Raw genomic sequence first — 24,334 nt, 5'->3', positions numbered from 1 at the left:
ATCCTAGCGACTCCAACTCCATTTGGAGTTGGAAATTTAAGAATCTGGTGGTAGGTTGAAGCGATGGCCCGTAGGGAGTGGAGAGCGGTTCGACCCAATATGACATTATGGGCCGACTTTAAATCCATCACTAGCAATTGAATTTGAGTTATGACTTGTTTAGGAGGCGCTCCTAGTGTCATTGGTAGAGTTATCATCCCTTTTGGGAGAAGGGAATCGCCAGTGAAGCCTATAAGGGGTGCTCTGCAACGCTGAAGGTGAGATCTGTCAATTCCCATCTGATCAAAGGCGCTAGTGTACAAGACATCTACCGAGCTTCCTATGTCGACCATAATTCGCTTTACTTGATTTCTGTTAATGGTCGCAGTGATTACGAGAGGATCATCATGGGGTGTTTCGACACCATGTAGGTCTTCATCACTAAAGGACACGAGCTCTCCTGTCCTTGTCTTCTTAGGATCGTGATCGACTTGCAATATTCTCCTGGCATATTTCTTTCGCTCGTTATCGAATGACCCTCCAATGGTCGGGCCCCCACTGATTATGTTGATGACTCCCTTATAGGCAGTCACCACAGGCTATTCATTTATCAGTGGTCAGGGTTGAGGTGACCGAGAGTGGGATCTTCTATCCTTTTAGGATGGAGCAGAGTTCCTGCGCTCACCAGGAGGCATGAGATTCTTCAAGTATCCTTTCGCGATCAGATCTTCTATATCCCTTTTAAGGATTCAGCAATCGTTGGTAAGATGCACGTGGTCTTGGTGATAATAGCAAAATTATCTCATATCTCTTCCTCTGGGGTCCGATATCATCTTGGGTGTGGGATCTTTGAGATATCCCTCTTTCTGTGCCGCAGCTAAGGCTCTAGTGAGAGAAATGTCGAAGATGGGAAAAGACTCATTTGGGGTCAGGTTTCTTGGGTGATTCCTCCTGTCAGGTCGATTAGTGCGGGGGTTGACCCTTGGAGGATCCTTGCGCCACTCTGGCTTCTGATGGTCCCGGGTCGGCATAGTCACTGGAGGGGTTTGAAGGAGAAATCATATCTGTTAGGGTCGGATTGGCGGCGTCCGAAGTCTCCATTCTTCTTGCTAAAGCCTTGTAAGCCCGAGCATCTTCCATATCCATGTATCCGTGGGCTTTGAACATTAGTTGTTCATAGTTGGCGACTGGCTTTTTAACAAGGGAATCCGCCAACTCATTATCCTGAAGACCCGCCACAAGTGTCGACATGGCGACCGCGCTTCCAGGACTGTTGACTTCCAACCTCTTTGCTTGAAATCTCTTAAAATAGGCTCGGAGGCTTTCGCCTGGTCTTTGCCTCATTTGGATCAGCACGTGAGGAGGGAGCTTCTGCTTTGTATATGCCAGAAAATGATGAATGAACTTACGGCTGATTTGTTTAAATTTGTCAATGGATCTCTTCTCCAGAGCATTCCACTAGAGTTTAGCGCTTCCTTTGAGAGTGATGGGGAAGCATCAACATAGGACTGCTTCGGATACTTGGAGAATATTCATTATATCAAAATAATTTTGAACATGTTCCGAAGGATCTCCCTCGTCCGAATATGTCTCTAGGTAAGGCATCTTGATATTCTCAAATGGGTATTCCATTATCTTGTCAGATAATGGGGGTATTTCCATCAATTGCATCAACGATTGGTTTATATCCTCGATCGTAGCCAGAGATTCCTGCAGCGGTTGACGAGGTTGAGGAGTCGTGACGGTGTGGTTTTTTGAAGCCTGCTCCTTTGGTACGTCCTCCTGAATGGCTAGGACCGGGACTTTTATTGTCATTGCTTAGTTGCTTAGGGTGGTCCTCCACCTGCTTATGGTGGTTGGGAGGAGGTGGCGATGTGTTCCACGGTACTTCATGAGGATTAATTCCTGATCATCGATCCTCGGACGGTGGAAGTTGGTCATCAGCGTGTGACAGACACGGTATTCGCCGGAGGAGCTCATTGGTCAGGGTGGAGAACTGCTCTTTCAAAGATAAAGAGAGTCTGTCCATTGTCTGCTCCAGTTGACCCTGGGTTACATAATTTGGATGAGGTGGCCCTAGGGAAGATAGGTTCACTCCTCGCTCAGAACCTGTCATTTTTTTCTGAAAAAAGAGGAAAGTAGCCCCACGATGGGCGCGAAACTATTGATGTACGCGAACACACGGTCGATGAGGATTGCGGTTGCAGAGTTGCTGGATCATCGAGAGGTTGAACTGTTGAGAGGGGGCCACTTTCCTTCTTCAACTTTATGCTTGCTTCTCAGAGCTTGGGGTGGGCGGATCACCTGCACACATAAGAATCACGGAAGTATGGGGCTTGTTTCCCCTGTGATACCTTCGACGGTCAAGTCAGCTGGTGATCTTAAGTGGAGTTTTTAGATAAGAATGATGTGTTCTTATATGTGTCTAGAGTTTTTAGGTAGTAAGAAAATCCAACCTCTTTTTGGGATGAATAGTGTATGTATTTATAGAGGACGCAAAGCGCCAAATCGACATTTAGTGAGAATACGGCTGATGAAGATAGCGAGGGGTGAGCTGGAGGATGAGTCACCCTCTGCCTATTACGTGTCGATTGGTAAGTGATCGGGGGTCACATCAGAACATGGGGAACCGATGGCGGGTCACTTCAGCGACATATGGAATCAGCAGCTGTTGAGGCTTGTCGGCGGGTGATGTGGAGTCACTTCTATGGTATGGGGAACTTGTAGCCATCAAGGCTTGTCGTCGGGTGACGTGGAGTCGTAATGATGATCATAAAGGGTAAATAAGGTTGAGAAATAATGTTCTGAATCGCTCTATGGGGAGGAGTCGGCTGATTGCCGAGTAGCAATCTTCGGCTCGACTGAGTCCGCCTTTCGAGTCATCTTTAGGGAATGGAGTCGGCTCGACTGAGCATGTCCTTGGGATAGCGTATTTATAAGAAACAAGGGACACCCAGTAACAAATTTTTTTCTTAAAAACTATATGCCTTTGTTCATCGGTCCCCTAAATGCCAAAATATGCATGACAGGATTTGATGTGATCTGTGAAGGACAAAAACAGTTCACAAAGTGTTTTAAATCTTATTACCATATTCTTTTGCCTATATTGTTCGCGGTGAAAGTCGTTTTCATTGAAGTCATTGTTCCTTAAGCAACAGTTTTTTTTTCGGTTACAAAAGATCCGGTCTTTTTATAAGATCCGGTTACAACAAAATCAAAGAAAAAAATAAAAATTACAACTTTCCTTTTCTCGAACAAATCGCAAGATCCTGTTTTGCGGTCTCTTGCTTGTATGGATTCTTCGCCTGCGCCGGGGTTAATCCGTGGACCACCGCGCGATCTTGATCCGGTCGGATCTACACGGTATGACGGGTGCTACCTCACGAAGGAAATAACAGCCGGGGTACTATTTTACCAAGGAAATAATAGCCTTTAGTAATCGAAATCGACCAAGCAAAATCGATACTCTTCTCGGGATCAAAAACCAAGTTTTGATCTGGAGGGTAACCGTGTAGATCTCATATCTGATCTCTCTCTCGAACTCCTGCCTTGTTTGATGTGGATGATCGCCAAGAACCAGATCTGAAAATGTCCAAGTCTTCAAAGCTTCAAAACTCCAAAGTTGAGATATCAATCCAGCAGAGTTTCACCTTAAAAAAGTCCAACCTCTCAACAATGAGCCTATCCCCTCTATTTATAGGCATCTGAAAGCGGATCTGGGCTCAGATCTGGGCCCAGATCCGTGGCTCGGCCGGCCACCTTGGTGGCTCGGATCTTTAACTCAAGGCGATTAGACCTTAAATCAAAGAGCACCAAGCTCTGATACCAATTGTTAGACCCTAGAGGGGGGGTGATTAGGGTCTTATGCTAATCTAATCCGATTAAATGCGAATTAAAACTAATTAACAAGTTATCCTAGCAAGTATGAAACACAACAAGATATGTAAGCTAGGATAAGCAATATGAACAAATGAATATATCCTATCAATGAGATATTACAAGTATATGAGCAAGGAAATATAAACTCAAGGGAAATAATCTAAACTAGATAGTGGGCAATATAATCAACAAGCAATATACAAAGGCGATATAAGATATGAACATAAAGGTAAGTGCGCCAATGCAATCACAAACAAACAATATGATCACGGAGTTCGGACCTTCCGTCCTACGTCTCCGCTCCCCACTCCCGGGGAGAAATCCACTAACACAATCCGGTTTGGAAGCCGGAACTTCTTCTACACACTCGGTTTTCTAGCTAACCGAAAACTCTACAACTCACACTCTTGCAATCACACTCTACACCTACTAAGTGTTGGACCTAGCCTTGTCTCCCTCAAGTGCTCGGTTACAACCTCTCTCTAGGCACGTCAACCGACGCTACTCCTCTTGGGACGGTCCCCGACTCTCACCACACACTCCTCTCGGTGTACAAGTGTATTACAAAGTGAATCTCACAATTAGGCTCAAAATACAACAAGATTGTTCTCTACAATAGATGAGAACTCAATGTAGGCTCACTCTCTAAGTCACACAATTCCACAACCTAATTATACAATGTATGCAAATACAATAAGCTCAATGGTTGTGTGTGTACAAAGAGATAAATAAAATCAAGTAAACTCAATATAAACACTAGCTTAATAAAATGATATCAAACAATAAAATGTAAAGCTAGATTGAGTTTAGAAAACTTCTCCAATAAATGACAAGAGTGAGAGAGAGATGAGTTGAATGCCCAAACACCAAAGGATGATCTCTTCTTTGCTCTTGTGAAATTTGCTTCACAAACTAAACTCAAACAAACTCTTAAACCTTTTTTAAAACCCTTGTTAAAAACTTCTTAGCTCACTGAAAACTGAGATCAAAGAGGGTTTTTATAGCCTCCAAAACCTCAGACCAAAACCCCTTACAAAAAGACCAAAAAACCATCTGCAACGGCTCTAAAAAGAGCCGTTGGGACTCCAGCGGTCGACCGATGAAAATCGCGGTCGACCGCGAACAAGGTCAGAAACTCAGGAGACATCCAGAGAGTTCGTCGGTCGACCGGCGGAAAATTTCGGTCGACCGGCGGTACTGTAGCAGGTATATCCGATTTTTTAAAATCTGTTAAAAATAGTAAAACAGCTCTAAAAATTATGAAATTTTGAGAAAAGGTTTTAGACATGTATAAAAACATGTTAGAGAAAGAATTTCGGAAAAACCATTTCCCAGTTGAGAGAAATAAATGTTTGAACATAGAAATACAGTTTCTGAAAATCTGCTGTGATACACGATTTTGTAAAATCAATTTGGCACAGTAAATCAACTCTAAAAATAGTAAAATTTTGAGAAAAGTTTCTAAACATGTAGATAAACATGTCAAAGAAAGAATTTCTTGAATATCACTTCTCATTTATAAAAACTTATCTGTTTTGTAAAACATGCACGAACATGTGCACGAACGAAAACGTGAATTTGTAAATTCCTTTAAACATAACAAATCAATTCCAAACTTGATGAAACTTTGAGAAATGTTTGCAAATGATATTTTTAACATGTTACAAAAAGAATTTTCCAATTTGCATTTCCCAATTGTGAAATCTCATTATTTTGCAAAAGTGTTCAAAACATGAAAACCCAAAACCATGCATGTATATATATAACTATATATATACATAGAAACCAAATACGTGTGTGTATATGATATTGAGCTTAAGGTACTTAACACACATAATATAAAACCTAAACTAGATTACCCAAGCCGATCTTGATCTTCAATAAGCTTGACTTGGTACACTTTGCGGATGAAGCTTGAACTTGATCTTTAACTATGAATTGCATGTTGCTTCACTCCACAATTCCGCCAACCTCCATTTGATATCGTCGTTATGGCGCAATCCATCCATCCTCCAACTACGTTGTTTGTCTACAAAACATAGGAATGCACAAACACTAGACAAACAACATTAGTAATAAATTGTTTGTTAAACATCATCAAAACAAGAAGGCCAACAATCTCCCCCTTTTTGATGATGACAAACAATTTACAAAAAGGAATATATGCATGAAGGAAATGAACATATACAAGATAATACACATGCATATAAATGTATACTCACAATATTTCTCCCCCTTTGACAACATCAAAAAGGGGACAAAAAGAATAAGAGAGCGAAAGCTCCCCCTATCAATAAGCATAGGTGAGAGCCACCTGAGCGACTCGGTTTTGGCCGAGCTCTTCCCGGGGTGTGCCGTTTCATCCGTTTCGTGGTTTATCCGAGCTTTGGTGTTGATCTGGATTCTGATTTGGCAGTAAATTCGCTTCAGTGTTGTGGTCTAACGATCCAGCTTGGATATATCGCCTGATGGTCCGATGGTTTGTTGAATCACCGTGCTGAGCTGTGTTAAGGAACCTATAAGCAGTTTTATACGCCTACAGATACCCCCTCCAAAGTATTTCAGTCTCATTCTTTTATAGAAGAGTCTGGAATACTTTGGATATGATTGTCCCAACCTTCAGTCGGTGTAACGGGACTTTGGAATGGCTTCTACTCTTGATTCCTTCAATCCTCTAGGCTATTCGGTGCTTTGTCGAATGTCTGCAAGGGTTCCGGTGCTGCATTTATTATCTGACCGTTGTCAGAATTTTGAATTTGAAGTCAATTCTTGATCTTTAGCTCGTGTTTGCTGTTTCAACATAAAACCGACCATCGATTGTTGGTGTTGAGTCTTCATTTGCAACGCGTTGTCCGGCGTTTGACACGGTTTATACTCATACGTCTGTCGGAGTGTTGTTGAGTTATCCTTAAGAATATTTTTAAACAAAATACTCTCTAGAAACTTCTCAACAAAAATAGGGAATAGTTTATACTCGTATACCTTATTGGAGTATTAAGAATTAGCTGAGGCGGCCTGATAAAAAAAAGGCAATAATTAGGCTCAAAAAATCCTCCGACTCTTCCGAATATATGGGAGAGGAATGAATAAATAAGGGACTGAGCCGTCGGTCGATTTGAAGTCGTTTCGACACTCGGTTCAGCTCCAATTTGAATTTTGGTCCAAATCTGGTTCAAACTGGTTCAGAACTGGTTCAACCTGGTTCAAGACTGGTTCAGGACTGGTTCAGGAATGGTTCAGGACTGGTTCAGGACTGGTTTAGCCTGGTTCAGCCTGGTTCAGCCAGGTCTGGTCTGGTTCAGCCTGGTCTGGTTCAGCCTGGTCTGGTCTGGTTTAGCCTGGTCTTGTCTGGTTCAGCCTCATTTGAACTGATTTATCCTGGTCTGGTCTGGTTCAACCTGGTCTGGTCCGGTTCAGTCTTGTTCAACATTATAAAAGGGCTCATTTTCCTCTCCTTAGGGCCGGCCCCCCTCTCTCCCCTATTTTGGATTTTTTTCTTCCCTCGTGCATCTTTTCTCCTTCAAACCTTCAAATTTGTCTTAGATCTATCTTTCCTCTTGATCTTAGACTGAAAAATCCCTCAAAATCTTCATATTTAAAGTTTCTCTCAGCCCCCTCGAGCACGTGGTTCGAGCCTCTTTCAAGATCTGATTTTTTGTCGGATCCTCGAGCTTTTCCTCAGGTAAATCCTCCATAATTTTGGCATATTTCATGTTTAATTTAGTACATGAATTTGTGGGATTGCATATGAGGGTTAGGGTTTGTGATTTGACGCCTCGAGCTCATCTGAGGGGATAAAATTTTAGGGTTAGAGTTTGTCACCCTAACTAAAATTTTTTTTCTGTATCTGACCCCCTGATTTACTTTGCAGATCACCATGTCGCATATCTCGAGAGGTCAGTCTCCTACTCCATCGGCTGATGGCGTGCTTCCCTCCTACGCTGGTGAGCTCTTTTCTGGCGTATTTCAAAATTTGTAAATTAATCCTTTTTCCCTGTTTTGTTCTCCTTGGTGAGACAATTGGGAAGAGTCTTGATTCTCCTTGGTGAGGATCGACGCTTTAAAGATAGGTTTTGCTTGGTCAAAACCATATCTCAAATAAATAAAGGGGGCGTTTTGAAGCTGCATTGTGCGTTGTAAGGCAGGGATATATTATTGATATACCCTATCTTATGAATGCACGATGTGGCAAAATCGTCTCACCCTTTATAAAGTAGTGACTCTATCTTACCCATTCGTAAGATGAGTTCAACTTCCTTTTATAACTGAGACTAACAAACGCTTAATTGATTGTTTCCAGTGGGATATCCTTCTGGAACGTTCTCATCTCATGCAGTGTACGGGCGTCGTGACGAGTATTATTCGACCTCCGATGATTTTTTGCCTATTCCACTTACTCCTCGATTTGCTTCGGGCACGTCGACAGAGGTTGCCGAGGTGGTGAAGGAAGGTGGACATCGAGTTCTTCGACAGCTGATCACTGATGCGCCTTTCGTGAAGGATACCAGCTCTGTTCAGCCTCTTAGGAAGACTGACTTTTTGTTTGGTGACTCCGTTAGAGACCCTGATGCCGTGTTTATTGACGCCGAGCAGTGGCTTCATAAAGATGATGGCGGTTTTTTATATTTGCCTAAGATTCCTCGACACCGCTCATTGACTGAGCTCAGGCGTCAGGCCGTGACATGGGAGATGTCGTGGCACTTGACGGAGGAGCATGAGAGCGTTCACTGTGGTTATATTACTAATCAGGCAGCTCCTGGTTCGAGCAGGAGTCATATCATTGGATTGCGTCCTGGAGTATTGGGACTGGATACCCCGCCGCGTAACGAGTTTCTTGCTTCTGCTTCTACTTTGAAGAATCGTCTCGCCGACTTAGGACGGGAGATGCCTTCGGCGCGCCATAGATTCTATGGCTGGGTTCATTCTTTAGACAAACTTTGGTAGACAAACTTTGCTGGGTTCATTCTATGGCTGGGTTCATTCTTTAGACAAACTTTGGTGGGCTCGTATGACGAAGTACGTCTTAAGCCGATGGAGTGAGGAGTTACACGCTTGTGATCTATATGCAGCTGTTCGTTCCACCATGTATGGTTTACCCGTCAGCGCTAAACATTTCTTTTCTTTGTACGAGCTCTATAACCCGGATTCAAACACTTTTCTGACCAGGCAAGGGGAGTTGGGCTTGGCTCTCCATGAGATGCACAGGATTTCTGGTTTGCCCATGGGTCAGATGCTATATCAGGAGTACTTTCCCTCCAACCATGAGTTGAGTCAGCTGAAGGACCGCATGCCCGACCGCTATGAGACTTTATGGGATCTTACATGTCACTACCACATTGCTTTGGCGCAGTCTGAGCCTTTAGCGAAGAGGACTAAGTCACATGTGAGCTTGAAGCAGTTTGCGTGTTATCTGTTCAGGAATTTAGAGAGCAATTCTGGCAAGGCTATTTGTGAGCTGGCAACGCTTACTCCTTCAGAGGTCAATGGTCTGTTGAAGAAGATTGACGCTCATTACTATACCATTAGCAGTCCCGAGAGTGGCTTTCCTGTAGGGACCAAATTTAAATCATTCTTATGGCATGCGACCGCATCGATTCAGCCGATGACCCTTCTCGCCGGTTACCTCGCTATCTGGTTAAAGAAATGCGTGGTCCCGTATCAGTCTGGTGACATTTTGCCATTGGAAGTGCTCTACCCAGCGGTTCAGCTTGCCTATAAGAAGGAACTTTCGCTTCTTCCGGTGATGGTAGCTAACATTCATCGAGGGCTTCGACAGATTTCTAGTACCTTCACACAGAAAGAAGATGCACCGTCGGCTAAGATTCCTCTTAGTAAGGTGGAGCTCCCATACACTTATTTGATGGCTTGGTTCGTCCTTCATCGTCCTGATGTGATGTCGGTACCTAGCACCGTAGATCGCTCTGTTCCCCTACTACAGTTGTTTGAGAATTGCAGGTGGGAGGGGAGAGGATTCCTTGAAATCAGGAAGCAGCTACAGGTCCACAAGTGTTGGGTATTTTCCACTTGCTTCCCACAGTTCTCGAGCCAATATGGCGAGTGTTTGACTGATGAGGAGAGGCCGAGGGGGAATCGAACTCATTTAGATATCGGCTGCTTTAATTGGCTAGTGAACATTAGGCCGGGTTATCTGACCTTCCGGGTGAGGAATCAGTGTTTCATAGAGCCATATCTACCCTGCCGATTCGCTCGCCAGTTTGGTTATGATCAGCTTTATGTCGGGAATCCACGTTAGCAGCTTCGGACTCATGGCGATTTGGTGGACGGTCTCCGGGCATGGTTGTGGACCGTGACGGGCTGTACTGGTGCTAAGTTCAGTCTCCCGAGTGCTGAGCGTCAGCTAAAGCTCACCTTCTTAAGCTGCAGGTGGTTGTTAGCAGCTAACAAAACCGTCCCCGTGAAGCCGATTGCAGAGTTAGTGGCTGAGGAGGCTTCTCAGGCTGATTCTCGTGTGATTTGGGAAAATGCTCAGTCACAGAGGACGCGGAGCAAGACTCGTCGGATTGACGAAGAAGGAAATAAGATCTTCAATTCCGCTGATGAGGCTTCAGGCGGAGATCTTGAAGATTACGAGGACTATTCCGAGCGAGGTTAAATACTTATCTTTTCCTTCTATCTTCCAGAATTATTAATCCTGACAATTGTTTGATGTTTCAGGGACGGCGGCTGATAAGGATGAAGAATTCCGTCCTTTTTCCCAGGCGAGACCTTCGATTGTTGCCCCAGCTACTAGGCGGAAGAGACTAGCCCACAAACCGCGTGCAGAGCCACAAGCATCTGAGATGGATTTGGCTGGTGATGATCCTGCTAGCGACAGAGATAATATCTACCCTGTAAAACATCCTCTTGATCTTTCAGAACTTCGAACTCATGCTTTTCCATCTATATAGGAGAGCGTGGGGAAAGCGAGATGAGTCCCGATCCTGCTTCTCATGATTTTGTACTTTCTGGTGAGCCTGACTCACCACACCAGGTAGAGAAGCCTGCAGAAGCTGCCGACGTTAGGGAGACCATCAATGTAGGACCCGATTCAGCGAATCCAGGTACATCTACTATTGACAATGTACCCTTTAGATGGAACATAAAGGAGTTGAACGATTCAGAATTCATGCCTCCCCTAATTGTCTCTATGCTTCTTACTCTTTTAGATAAATTACAGGAGGCAAACGTGGATCTTGGGAATAGAGAGGCTAACACACCCATAGGAGGTAACTCATTTCCATTGGTCGTAGTCTCCTTATTCTTCTCTCGCATTTATATTTTCTTGTGTCAGATTTTTCGACTGATGATTTCGACGAGGGAAGTTTGCTCGTGGACACTCCTATGCTCCACTTCATGTATGACTCTCCTCAGATTGATGACCAATTGCCTGGAGATATGTTTCCTGAGTCTACACTCCCCAAGAATCCCGAGGATGGTTCTTTTGAAGGTACGTGCCTCTTCTCAAGTTAATTATAGGACTAGCCAATTTTTGACTAATGCAGCTATAATGTGATGCATCTGAGAATTCCATTTTGTGTTTGACAGAAGCTTTTGTCAAGACTGATCCTGTTGAGCCGGCTGTGAGACCAACTACATCAGTTGATACATCCACAGTGGTTACACCTCCACTACCCCCAGTGACTCAAGGGGAAGAAGGTATAAATTAAGCAACTGAGAAATATTATTTATTTTCTCATGAAAGCTTTTGACGGATTTCTCCTTTTTGTGTAGGGCTTTCTTCTCGGCTTCATGTCCTCGTGAAGGAGTTGTTGTAGGGCTTTCTTCTCGGCTTCATGTCCTCGTGAAGGAGTTGTTATCAGACAATGACCCTGAGAAGATTGTCATCTGCATAGAAGTCCGCTCCTTCTTCTCCTTCGTGAATGCTATGATTGGCAAACTCTTTAACGGTGGACTTTTCCTTTGCCAATTTAAGCCTTTCCTTGATTCTAGAATAAATTCAATAAGGGATGCAGGATATCCGGATCTGGCGAAGGCTATAGTTGATGACCTTGATTGCCTGGAGCACGAGCTTCAGATGTTACGTGAACTCCAGGATGCAGGTGCCTCTTCATTCATTGCTGCCCATTTGGATACTCATTTACAGACATGGCGCGATACTCGAATTCTTGCTGAGTTCGAGATTCCGGTGCAGCGGGATCGGGTAGACCGAGTTGCGGCTAACCTTGCAGTTAGATCATCTTCACTTGACGATCTTGACCTTTCTATTGCCTCTTGCGAGACCAAGATAGAACAGTTCAGAAGAGGGCTTCGTGAAGAAGAGGAGACTTTGAGTATCCTTCAGATGACGAAGGTACAGGATCAGCAAGCCCACACTGTCTTATCTGAAGAGTTAAAATCCTTGAAGCAGAAGCTGACCGAGACGGAGGAGATTGCTGTGAAGACTTTAGCCACCACTGAAGAATCCCTCAGAGCTGAATTGCAGGATGAGCTTAGGCGAGCTTATGATGAGAAGCTGTCTAAGTTTAGTCAGCAGATTTTTAGCCATAGGCTTGATGTATGATTTCATTTACTGAAAATTTTGACTTTTGATCCTTTTAGTGGAACTGGTTTTATCTTTATCTTTATTATGATTCCTCATTCGGTTTGGAATGATTAACCATAATACTCATAGGATTTTTGGCAAACCCTCAGCCTTCAACGGGTTTGATAAGCCTTTACCGACTACCGTTTGAGTCGGGCTAGCATGCGGATTGTCTAAATCCATTCCACATGTGACGTTATGCTAAGAGAGTGAATTCTCTAAGACTTTGTGCTATGATGTCGAATACATAGACTTCGCCATTGTTACGGGAATAGGCTACCCGGCGACACGTGTTAGGTGTTGACTTTAGGATTTTTGGCTAACCCCCAGCCTTCAACGGGTTTGATAAGCCTTTACCGACTACCATTTGAGTCGGGCTAGCATGCGGATTGTCTAAATCCGTTCCGCATGTAACGTTGTGCTAAGAGAGTGAATTCTCTGAGACTTTGCTGCTACGACTTCGAATACGTAGACTTCGCCATTGTTACGGGCATAGGCTACCCGACAGACACGTGTTAGGTGTTGACTTTAGGATTTTTGGCTAAACCCCAGCCTTCAACGGATTTGATTAGCCTTTACCGACTACCGTTTGAGTCGGGCTAGCATACGGATTGTCGGAATCCGTTCCGCATGTAACGTTGTGCTAAGGGAATGAACTCCCTTAGACTTTGTGCTATGATGTCGAATACATAGGCTTCGCCATTGTTACGGGAATAGGCTACCCGGCAACGTGTATTAGACGCTGACTTATCCCTACTTAGGCTTCGGGATAAAATACCCCAGACTGGTATTCTGGTATCTTTTCCTACGGAGAAAGACTAACCCGGCGACGCGTGTTAGGCGTCGGCATATCATTTCTTAGGATTCACGATGAAATTCCACATGCGTGTAAGGCATGGATTTTGGTGTTATTAATAACAACATGCCACAATGTTGAATATGTGAGCGGGTGTTCTTTTTAACGGTTAAGAACTAACCGGCAGCGCGGGTTAAGCGCAGACTTATCTCTGCTTAGGTTTCAAGATAGAATACCCCAGAATCGAACTCTGGTGTCTTTTTCTACGGAGAAAGACTAAACCGGCAGCGCATGTTAGGCGCAGACTTATCCCTGCTTAGTATTCGGGATAAACTTCCTAGGATGAATCCTAGATTAACAAATTCTTGGAAAAGGCTGGTGCGGGAAAGGAAGAATTTTATATTCTATTTCCCGGTCTTCTTTTAGGGTGAAGACGAACCCGAATACAAGGAAGGAAGAATTTTATATTCTATTCCCTGATTCTGGAAAGGAAGAATTTTATATTCTATTTCCAGCGCAAAAGAAACTAGAAGTGGGATCTCCACTCCGAGAATCTGGAAGATCTCAAGAGGGTCAGAAAGACATTTTTGGTGGACTCACTGTCAATTGAAATTGATCAGTGAGGGATTTTGGTGGTGAAAATGATTTTGGGTTATCCTCTAGAATATTAAGTGTAATATTCTTCAAGGAACTTCCCGGTAAATGGGTTATCCTGAATGTACTAGGGATAGTACTTTTTCAGGAACTTCCCATTTATTGGCATTAATTGCCTGGCGCCCTCTTGAGTAATTAGGCGATATGCGCCGTTTGAGTAGACTGTGTCTATCACAAACGGTCCTTCCCATTTGGGTTCAAATTTACCTTTCTTCTTGGAGTTGAGGATTATCGGTCGGCGAGCAGCGAGGACCAGATCTCCTTCCTTGAAGCTTCTCTGTCGGACTCTTTTGTTAAAAGCCCTAGATATTCTGGCTTGATAAAACTCAATGTGTTGTTGAGCTTCCAAGCGCTTTTCATCCAACATTTCGAGTTCTTCGAGACGTTTCTGATGTTGTTCTTCTGTCGTCATCTCAGTTGCGAGAGCGATCCGAAGGGACGGGATTTGGATCTCCAATAGTAGCACAGCTTCACATCCGTATACCAATGAATATGGGATAGCTCCTGTAGGTGTGCATATGGTGGTACGATAAGCCCAGAGTGCTTCACCGAGTTTATCATCCCAATCTCATTTATTAGTCTTCACGAGCTTTGACAGGATCTTAATGATCGTCTTGTTAAACGCCTCAGCTAATCCATTTGCAGCGGGATAATAAGCTGTTGACGAAACATCTTGAATTTTGAACTTGTCACAAAACCTGACGAAGGCGTTGCTTATGAACTGTGGACCGTTGTCATGAATAATCCGTCTTGGCACGCCGTGTCGGTATATGACATGATATTTGATGAAATTGATAACGTTGTTCGTCTTCACTTCTCTAACCGGAATTGCTTTAGCCTACTTTGAAAAGTAATCTGTGATTGCGAGAATGAATCGATCACCTTTGACTGAAGGGGGAAAAATAGGACCGACAATCTCCATACCCCATGTCTCGAACGGCCAAGACGTGGTTGACGTGTGTAAACGCTCTGGTGGTTGGTGCATATAATTTGCATGTATCTGACAAGCATGACACTCTCGGGCGTATTCGATTGCGCCACGAACCATTGTTGGCCAAAAATATCCCATTCTTCTGATGCGATCATACAGTTTGGGACCGAGCTGATGTGCACCACATTCTCCTTCGTGTGCTTCCTTAAGAACTTCTTCTGCTTCTTTGTTCGAAAGGCATCGGAGTAACAAACCATCGTACCCTCGACGGTATAATGTATGGGTCTCGGTATTATAGAAGAATCTTGGTGCTCTTCGGCGGATTGATTCCCTTTCTTTTACATCCTCTGGAAAAATACCATATTGGACGTAGTCAATGATAGGAAAACGCCAGTCTCGGGACTCAGACCCAATTTGAGTTGAATTCACCTCCTTGGCGCTTATGTTTCTATCATCTTCCTCTTCAATATCCATATTGTATTTGGGTATGAAGAGTTGATGCGTCCTTACTGTGACTTATAGTTTAGTTTCGGGAGGCTGCACAAGTGATACCGCTAGTGCTGTCAGTGCATCCGCATAAGCGTTCTGGAGATGAGGAATGTATTCAATAAAGAATTCTTCAAAAGAATCTGCCATTTTGATGGCCTCCTGGTGGTACGGGATCAGGTCTTGGTTCCTGACTTCATACTCTCCACAGACTTCATTGACTATCAATTGAGAATCCCCAAAAGCTTCGAGATATTCGACCCCCAGCTCCTTGGCGAAACTGAGTCCAATGAGAAGCGCGTTGTACTCGGCTACGTTATTGGAACAGGGACTAGTCAGTGAATAAGCCCGAGACATCACATGCATCCCCGGGGAAACTAAGACAACTCCAACTCCGGAGGAGACTTTAGAACATCCGGGGGTTATTGCCACATTAACTGCCCTCGAAGCACCATCGAAGTATAATTGCCATACTTGTTGGTGCGATGTAGTGTTAACCTCGTGGGTTTCATCCGGCAAGTCATCATATACTTCTGCCGTATCCGTTGTCGGGTTTGCAGCCAAAAGATCACAAATCGCTTGTCCTTTGATCAACTTCTGCTGTTTGAAGTGCAAATCATATTGGGATAAGAGAAGGGTCCACTTCGCTAACCGCCAATTCATATAGGCCGGTTGCGTCATAAATACTCGTACTGGATTAACGTTAGAAATAACGTAAATCGTCTGTCCAACCAAGTAATGTCGCATCTTTTGCATTGCGAATACCAATGCGAGGCATTCTTTCTCAATCATCGGATATCGAGACTCGGTGCCTACCAAGGTTCGACTTAGGTAATAGATTGCCTGTTCGTGACCGTTATCATCGTCTTGTGCTAGTAAAGCACTTATTGAGTGGTTCATCGCCTTGAGGTAAATCAAGAACGGTTTACCTGATTTCGATGCAACGAGAATAGGCGGATTCGTCAGATATGTTTTGATATCTTCAAGTGCTCTTTGGCAGGCATCGTCCCAAATAAATGGCATACCTTTCTTATTTAGCTTAGATAATGGTTGGCACTTCCCAGAAAGATTTGAGATGAACCGCTGGATGTAAGCTAAACGCCCTTGCAATCCTCTGAGTTCTCTTAGATTTCTAGGGGTTGCAGTTCATGTATCGCCTTCACCTTATCAGAATCGATATGTATTCCTTTAGTGGTGACGACGAATCCAAGGAATTTTCCGCTGGACATTCCAAGGAAGGATTTAGTGGGGTTCATCTTCAATTGATGACTTCGCATGAGATCGAACATCGTCTTCAAGTCCTTGATGTGATCTTCTTTGTTGCGGCTTTTTACAACCAAATCATCAACGTAGCACTCGACTATTTTCCTGAGATGTTCTTGGAAAATCTTAGTCATTGCTCGCTGGTACGTGGCGCCTGTATTCTTTAGATCGAAAGGCATCACCATGTAGCAAAAAACACCGAGGGGCGTTCTGAACGCTGTATGCTTCTCGTCATCTGGGTGCATCTTGATTTTGTTATATCCTGAAAAGCCATCCATAAAAGACATTCTCTCAAATCCGCACGTATTGTCGATAATGACATCTGTGATTGGGAGAGGAAAGTCGTCTTTTGGACATGCCGTATTCAGGTCCCTGAAGTCGATGCAAATCCTGATTTTACCGTTCTTCTTCATGACTGAAACAATATTGGCTAGCCAGTTTGGATGTTGTTCCTCTCGGATAAATCCTGATTCGATCAACTTCTTAACCTCTGCCTCAATGGCAATATATTCTCTGATGAGAGCAATTAATTCCTCCTTCTCATTTGAGGGAAGACTATCGCTGATGAATATAGGCTTTGGGTTGGCCTCGTCACCCATGTTAATTTGGACTATTTTATCTTCAGTGGGGGGTTCTCTCTGTTCGAACCTATCACCATACTGCATGTTCAGGTGATGAACCCACGGGTCTTCCCATGTTGGCATTTGATCATCGTTCTCCATTGTGGACGGATCAGCTGTAGCCATGTTCGCCATTAGGGCTTTGAATGCTTCCCCCAGACTTGTATCGAAATCCCATTCCGAGGAATCTGACGAATATCCATCTTTGTATTGCTCAGATGATTGGTTATTGATTAACCAGTAACATTGGTCTTCTGAAGAAGATTCATACCCTAACCCTCGTCTGTATTCATAATAATCGTCCGGTTTCCCTTTTGGTACATATGCCGCTTTAGCTGGAATACGAGGACCTCGATCGAAGTATAGACCTTCTCCGAGTGTGAAATCATATCCCTGTTTTTCCATGAGCTTGCGCGCTTCCGGGCTATACTTAGATAAATACCGACCAGGTTTGTCATCGTTCTCATCTTCCCTTAAGAAATGATCTGGTAATGGTGAGCTTTTTCCTTTACCGTAAATCACTTCTTTTTCACCTCCCATTTTGGTCGGGATGACCAAGGTTGTTCCGAAGGAATGCTGGAGGTGTTCCTTTGCTATATAAGACGATCGAAGCGGCATATATAAATCGGGATTATCATACAATTCTTTTATCACATCATCAAGAGACAGGGAGTACTCTAAATCGTTATTTATTTTATTATTGGCAAGTTGTCAGTTACAACTGCCCTCTGACGATTGTTCATCGTCAAGGTTGATTACAAAGGGTACAATGTCGTTTAAAACATAACCTCCATTGTAATCAAATCCGGCTTCGATATCAGCCTCTTCTCCGCTGTCTGTGCCATGGGCCGATGATTCAGTAACGGATTCGTTACCATAAAGGAGAGAATCAGTGAAATAATTCTCATACCCTTTGAATTGTTGCTTATCCGCGACCACCGTCCTAACCTTATTATCAGTGTCGACATATTTCAAACACTGATGGAGGGTGGAGGGGATTATAACGTTACTATGGATCCAAGGCCGACCCAATAGTAAGTTATATGAAGTCTCGGCATCGATCACATAACATGTGACTTCTGTCTTCAAATCACCCATTTGACATTTTATCCGGATCTTACCCAAGGGTCTTGACCCGCTAGTGTTGAATCCATAGATAACAGTGCCTGTGGACGCCAACTTACTAACTGGAATGCTGAGGATATGCATCAAGCGAAGCGGCATAATACTCACAGCGGAACCCGGATCCACTTGGATTCGGTTGACTTTGCTGGAGCCAATGTACCCAATGAAATATAGGGGTCGATCATGGTTTGAATTCTTCGTCTGCATATCCTCTTTGGTGAAGGTAATGCAGGGAAGGTTTTTAGCCGCTATATTGTAGTGTTGAATTAACGGTTCTGGCTCTTCAAGTGCCGGCTTGATCCGAGTAAGGAACACTTCTGAATTGGCCAAGGCTTCTTGCAAGGCTTCCCTGGTTTCTTTAGACAACCGTAGCAACTCATACAATGTTATCCGTTCTGGGATGTTAGCTAGTTGAGCCATAATATCGAAGACGTGCGGATTGTTCGAGCTTTCTGGTTTATCTCTTCCAATCGGACGATTAAAACGAGACTGCTTCGGATTCTGAACCTCCTGGGGCTTCTTTTTTTTCTGTTTATTAACCGGTTGTCGTCGAGCTTCTTCAACCGGTCTAGGAGTTGTAATTTAGTTACCCCCTGCTCAGCTAACTGATCACTAGGTGATGGATAGTTGAAGTGATACTCATTTCCGCTTCTAGTGGCAAAGACTTCTTGTTCTTCTTCGGAGAGCGGGAAGGTAGAAACTTCATTACCATCCTCTTCGAAGATCGCGGAGGTAGCATTGCAGGACTTGCCTTTACCCTTTCTGGTCGAGGAGGTTGTCCACTGATCGTCTTCAATAAGATCAGGATGGACCCAGAGGATTTCGTCGTTTGGGGTTGTGTGTGGCACAAGTCCTTTTTGGCGCTGTCCATGTGGGTCGTCGTTCACTATCTTCATTCCTACTTTGGTGATGCGCTCTGGTTTAAACCATGCTGTGGGCACCGATCCAAAGTTGATTGATACTGCATTTGCTCCGACATTCTTGGACGGCTTCGGGGTTATGACGCCTACATCAATTAACGTCTGGATTTTATCCTTAAGATGGTAGCATGACTTTGTAGGGTGATGGACCGCTCTATGGTATGCGCAATACTTCGGATCCGTCACTTTGCTAGCCCCTTCTTGATCCACGATCGACGGTAGCTGGATTTTGTTATTTTCCAACAGGTACTTAAAGATGGCGGGAACTTCGTCATCTTTGAAGGAGTACACTTTAGGAAATCTTGGCTCCGAAGATTTCTGCTTCTGAGGCCGTTGTTGCCATTGCGAACGAGGTTGTTGTGGTGCTTGTTGTTGTGGCTGTTGCTGAGGTTGCAATTGGAAAGTTTGATTAGCATCAACTGCATTAGCATGTGCCTTACCTTTCCCTCGTGGGACGAAATTCTGTTGCGGAGCATTCGTCGCCTGTTGGCCTCTTTCCGCCTTCTTTCTTCTGACGAATCGCTCGGCTTGCTCTCCTCGGACCTTCAAATCCTTCCATGTTTTGGACGGTGCTATCACCATTGCTTCCAACACGTCCAATGCGAGGTTGTTGTGGCAAGTCTGGAGAATGAACTCCTCAGTGATCGGGTCCCGACAGTTCATCGCCTTGTTCCGGAACCTTTTGACGAAGGTATCAACCAATTCCCCGTCTTTTTGTTTCTCGTCAAGCAACGACCCGATGGATATCTCGGTGTCGTCATCGAAGAAATTAGTGAGGAATTTAGTCTTCATGTCGTCCCAGCTATTCACGCTTCTTGGCTTGAGGCGGCGATACCAGTCGAAGGCGGCTCCACGAAGAGTGCCAACGAAGGATCGTACCATCAGAGGCTCATTACCAGAGATAACCCCTAGGTGTGATTTGAAGTAAATCAAATGCTGAGTGGGTGAACCCATCCCATTAAACGGCGTGAAATTAATTAGATTGAACTTTGCCGGATATGGGATTGATTCCCATTCTCTTGGGTATGGACAAGGAATGCCCGTCTTTTTCATCTCTTGAGCGGAAATCAACGTATTGATTTTGCTCTCGAGGTTTTTAATCTTCAAGCTTTCACCTGTGTTTTCGCTAGCATTCTCGTTACCACCCCCTGCATTGACGGGAGGATTATTGGCATTATGAGCTTCATTCGCATTTGTGTCCTCATCTTCCTGATTAACCTGGTTACGGCGACTTGGTTCGCCTTGCTGGTTTGTTAGTGTTTGGATTTGTTGGTCATGCATTTCTCTCATATTCTGCATGGCCATCTGCATTTCGAACCTGAATTTCTCCTGTTGTTTAGCCATGGCTTCTTCAAGCATCTTGGCCACTTGTTCTGCACTTATCATAAGTAACTCGCGGGGTTGTCCCTCGCTGGATACCGTATTATCTGATGCGACCGCAGAGCCGGCATCCGATTCTTCATCTTCTGAAGGTAATCTTGTCTGAATCCTACCATAAGTTGCTCGTATGATGGCTCCGGACTGCAGACGTGTTATACGCCGGGGTGCTTCCGCAATCGACTTGGAATTATCCCGTGTCGATTTCCCTTTGCTGGTCATATTAGTGGTGACCCTCAGAAATTCTCCGTCTTCAACCACCACTCTCCTTCGTTGGAAAGGCCTAGGCCTTGATTTTGGCATTTCGGTACTGAGCCTTTCGAAAACTGAAATTCTCTCAGGGACTGTCTTGATGCAGTTGCACTCAGACAATACTGCCCGAATGAGTTTAGAACAGGGGCATTGAGTCTCTAGTTCTCGAGGACACCTTTTCCTGGTTTTACTCGTACCCCCAACACGATAGTACAACTCGACGGTTTGAAGGTCGGAGTAACCTATCGTGTGTTGGCACGACTTCTCAGGTATAACATTATCACTATCAGATGACAATGTTTCCTTCTGAGGGCGAACAACCTTCTTTTGGCCTTCAAGAGTCACGCGCCTCGAAACATGCCTTTGTGGGCGTGAGTTCTCAGTGGGCTCGTGGACTTCAATGCGCAGATTGGTGCGCGTAGCTGCCATGAACTCCTTGTCACGTTGAAGGTGGCGGCGACCCCCAGCATGTTGAGTCGTTCGGGGCTTCTTTATCGGGCCCAAACGTTCTCGAACTGGAGCTTTGCATCGTCCATCGGGAAGTGGACCGAGGCGCTCCAAAACTGACTTCTTTTTTCGGGATGATTATGCGTGATCTCCCGGAGTAGCCATGAGAATTATTGGCGATTTAGGTTGGTTCGCCGGAGGTTGAACTTTTGCTGAAGGTTGCAAAGGTTGCTCTTTAGCCTGAATCGCCGCTTCAGACTTCGGCCTCTAGACTTGACGGGTTGGTGGCGGCTTTTTGGCCACTTCCTTCTGCAGTCTTCTGCGGGCTTCTTGGACTTGAGCCCGTGCTTGCGCTGACAGTGCGCGGTGCTTGCGAATGCGCTCATCAAGTGTTGAACGATATTGTTTGACACAGATCCATTCATTCGTTGGCGGCTTGGGGGAGCTACCATTCATTGTTTGTTGAGGCTGTTTGCCTCTCCTGCTCTTCAGATCCGCATTGTAGCGGATTCCGTCAGTGGACTCCATTGCCTTTGCGAGTTGCCGCGCCAGGCGTTGATGTCGCCTCTGGCGGGCTCTCTTTGAGAGAGTCACTACGCCCTCAGCGGCGGAGGAATTGGTGAGAACAGGTTTGACCTGGTTGGAGGTCGGTGGAGCTTCACCCGATGCAACTTCGGCATCAATTGGGGTGAGATCTTCGTTGGCATTCTGCACTTCTTCATACCATTGGACTTTTCTCCTGGAGGAGAACTTCTTGGACTTGCGGGGGGAGGTGGATCCGGAGGATGACAGATACTCCTCGAACTTTTGCTGGTCGAATTCATACTCGACCTCCTCCTCGACCGGGATTGAGATTCGCGGCTGCGACGCAACGATCTCGGTAGCGAGATCGGTGGCTCCCACTGTGGTCGCCAGATTGTTCACGGTGAAAGTCGTTTTCATTGAAGTCATTGTTCCTTAAGCAACAGTTTTTTTTTCAGTTACAAAAGATCCGGTATTTTTATAAGATCCGGTTACAACAAAATCAAAGAAAAAAATAAAAATTACAGCTTTCCTTTTCTCGAACAAATCGCAAGATCCTGTTTTGCGATCTCTTGCTTGTGTGGATTCTTCGCCTGCGCCGGGGTTAATCCGTGGACCACCGCGCGATCTTGATCCGGTCGGATCTACACGGTATGACGGGTGCTACTTCACGAAGGAAATAACAGCCGGGGGTACTATTTCACCAAAGAAATAATAGCCTTTAGTAATCAAAATCGACCAAGCGAAATCGATACTCTTCTCGGGATCAAAAACCAAGTTTTGATCCGGAGGGTAACCGTGTAGATCTCAGATCTGATCTCTCTCTCGAACTCCTACCTTGTTTGATGTGGATGATCGCCAAGAACTAGATCTGAAAATGTCCAAGTCTTCAAAGCTTCAAAACTCCAAAGTTGAGATCTCAATCCAGCAGAGTTTCGCCTCAAAAAAGTCCAACCTCTCAACAATGAGCTTGCCCCCTCTATTTATAGGCATCTGAAAGCGGATCTGGGCTCAGATCTGGGCCCAGATCCGTGGCTCGGCCAGGTGGCTCGGCCGCCGAGCCACCTTGGTGGCTCGGTGAGCCACCTGAGCGGCTCGGTTTTGGCCGAGCTCTTCCCGGGGTGTGCCGTTTCGTCCGTTTTGCGGTTTATCCGAGCTTTGGTGTTGATCTGGATTCTGATTTGGCAGTAAATCCGCTTTAGTGTTGTGGTCTAACGATCCAGCTTGGATATATTGCCCGATGGTCCGATGGTTTGTTGAATCACCGTGCTGAGCTGTGTTAAGAAACCTATAAGCAGTTTTATACGCCTACATATATGATCCTATAAAATGTTTTGAGCATGAAAACATCGACTTAAGACACTTATTATTTAGTACCAATGCATATGAAATACCTCCTTAAGTGCAAATACATATGATACAATCATATTAACATCCAGCCTTATTTCCTCATTTTAAATTCATTTATTTTTCACTTGCCTTTTTCAAGTCTTGATCATGTTGTACCAACGTCTCCATCCTTTCCATTCAAAGCTTGAAGTTTTCCTTTCCATCAAATTTCTCATTCTCGAATTTCATCATAGAAAATCCTCCCTTTTACCAAGTCGCTAGATCAATCCCTTTCCCAGATGAGTTCTAATGCTAATTGATTCGACTCGAATATTAATTATTATGAAATTCATTGATGTTGCAGTAGCTTCGCTAGGAGCTACCCGAGTAGATCTGCGTTGTTGAATAAGAGAAAACGATCTATTCGTGAAAAGGGAAAGAACATGTCCAAAATGTGTTGATAACAATATCGACAATCTCATAGAAACTAAATCAAATATAAGGGCACCAATTTAACATGGTTCGGCAATCGCTTACGTTCACAAGGAGGAGTGACTTTATTACTAGAAATTGCAAGACATCGTTTTTCTTGATCTCACTATAAACTCTCTTTTCGTTCTTAATAAAGCAACTCTCTAAATCTTATCCTCCTCTACAAATATTTAGACTTGTCTTGATGGCATATTACAATGCATCACTCAATGGTTACTTGGAGAGCTTTTCCCCTATCGTGAATTATTGTATGATTTGTTCTTTGACTTGGATTGTTGAATCCCAAGCCTCTTTCAGTTAGAATTAAATTCTAATTGAAATAGTTTCTATCCAGCATGAAGTCTCAATCCAAGTTTTATTATGATACATAAATACAAAGATAATTCCGAATATACAAGTGGATGGGTGGGGATATGCATGTGATCATTTTATTTTATTTATTTGGTTCTAATGATTATGCCTTTGCTACACTACTTTTTTACTTCTATTTTATCGATCTTTTTTTAACGAATACTTGTAGGCCCGTGGTGAATCTTGAGACTCAACTTAATCCAATCCCATCCCATCATTTTCCTTTGAATCAGGCTTCAATGGCCGATTCTTTTATTCATTGGAATTTTATGCTAGGCATAAAACATCAAGCCAAAAGAAAAGTGTAATTTTTATTTGAAATTGGTGTTCTAATGACTGTAATTGTTGACTTGTTGAGAAATAGCTACA

This window comes from Asparagus officinalis, chromosome 9, assembly GCF_001876935.1.
Source record: "Asparagus officinalis chromosome 9, Aspof.V1, whole genome shotgun sequence".
NCBI lineage: Eukaryota > Viridiplantae > Streptophyta > Magnoliopsida > Asparagales > Asparagaceae > Asparagus > Asparagus officinalis.
Note: the sequence above shows the minus strand (reverse complement) of the source record.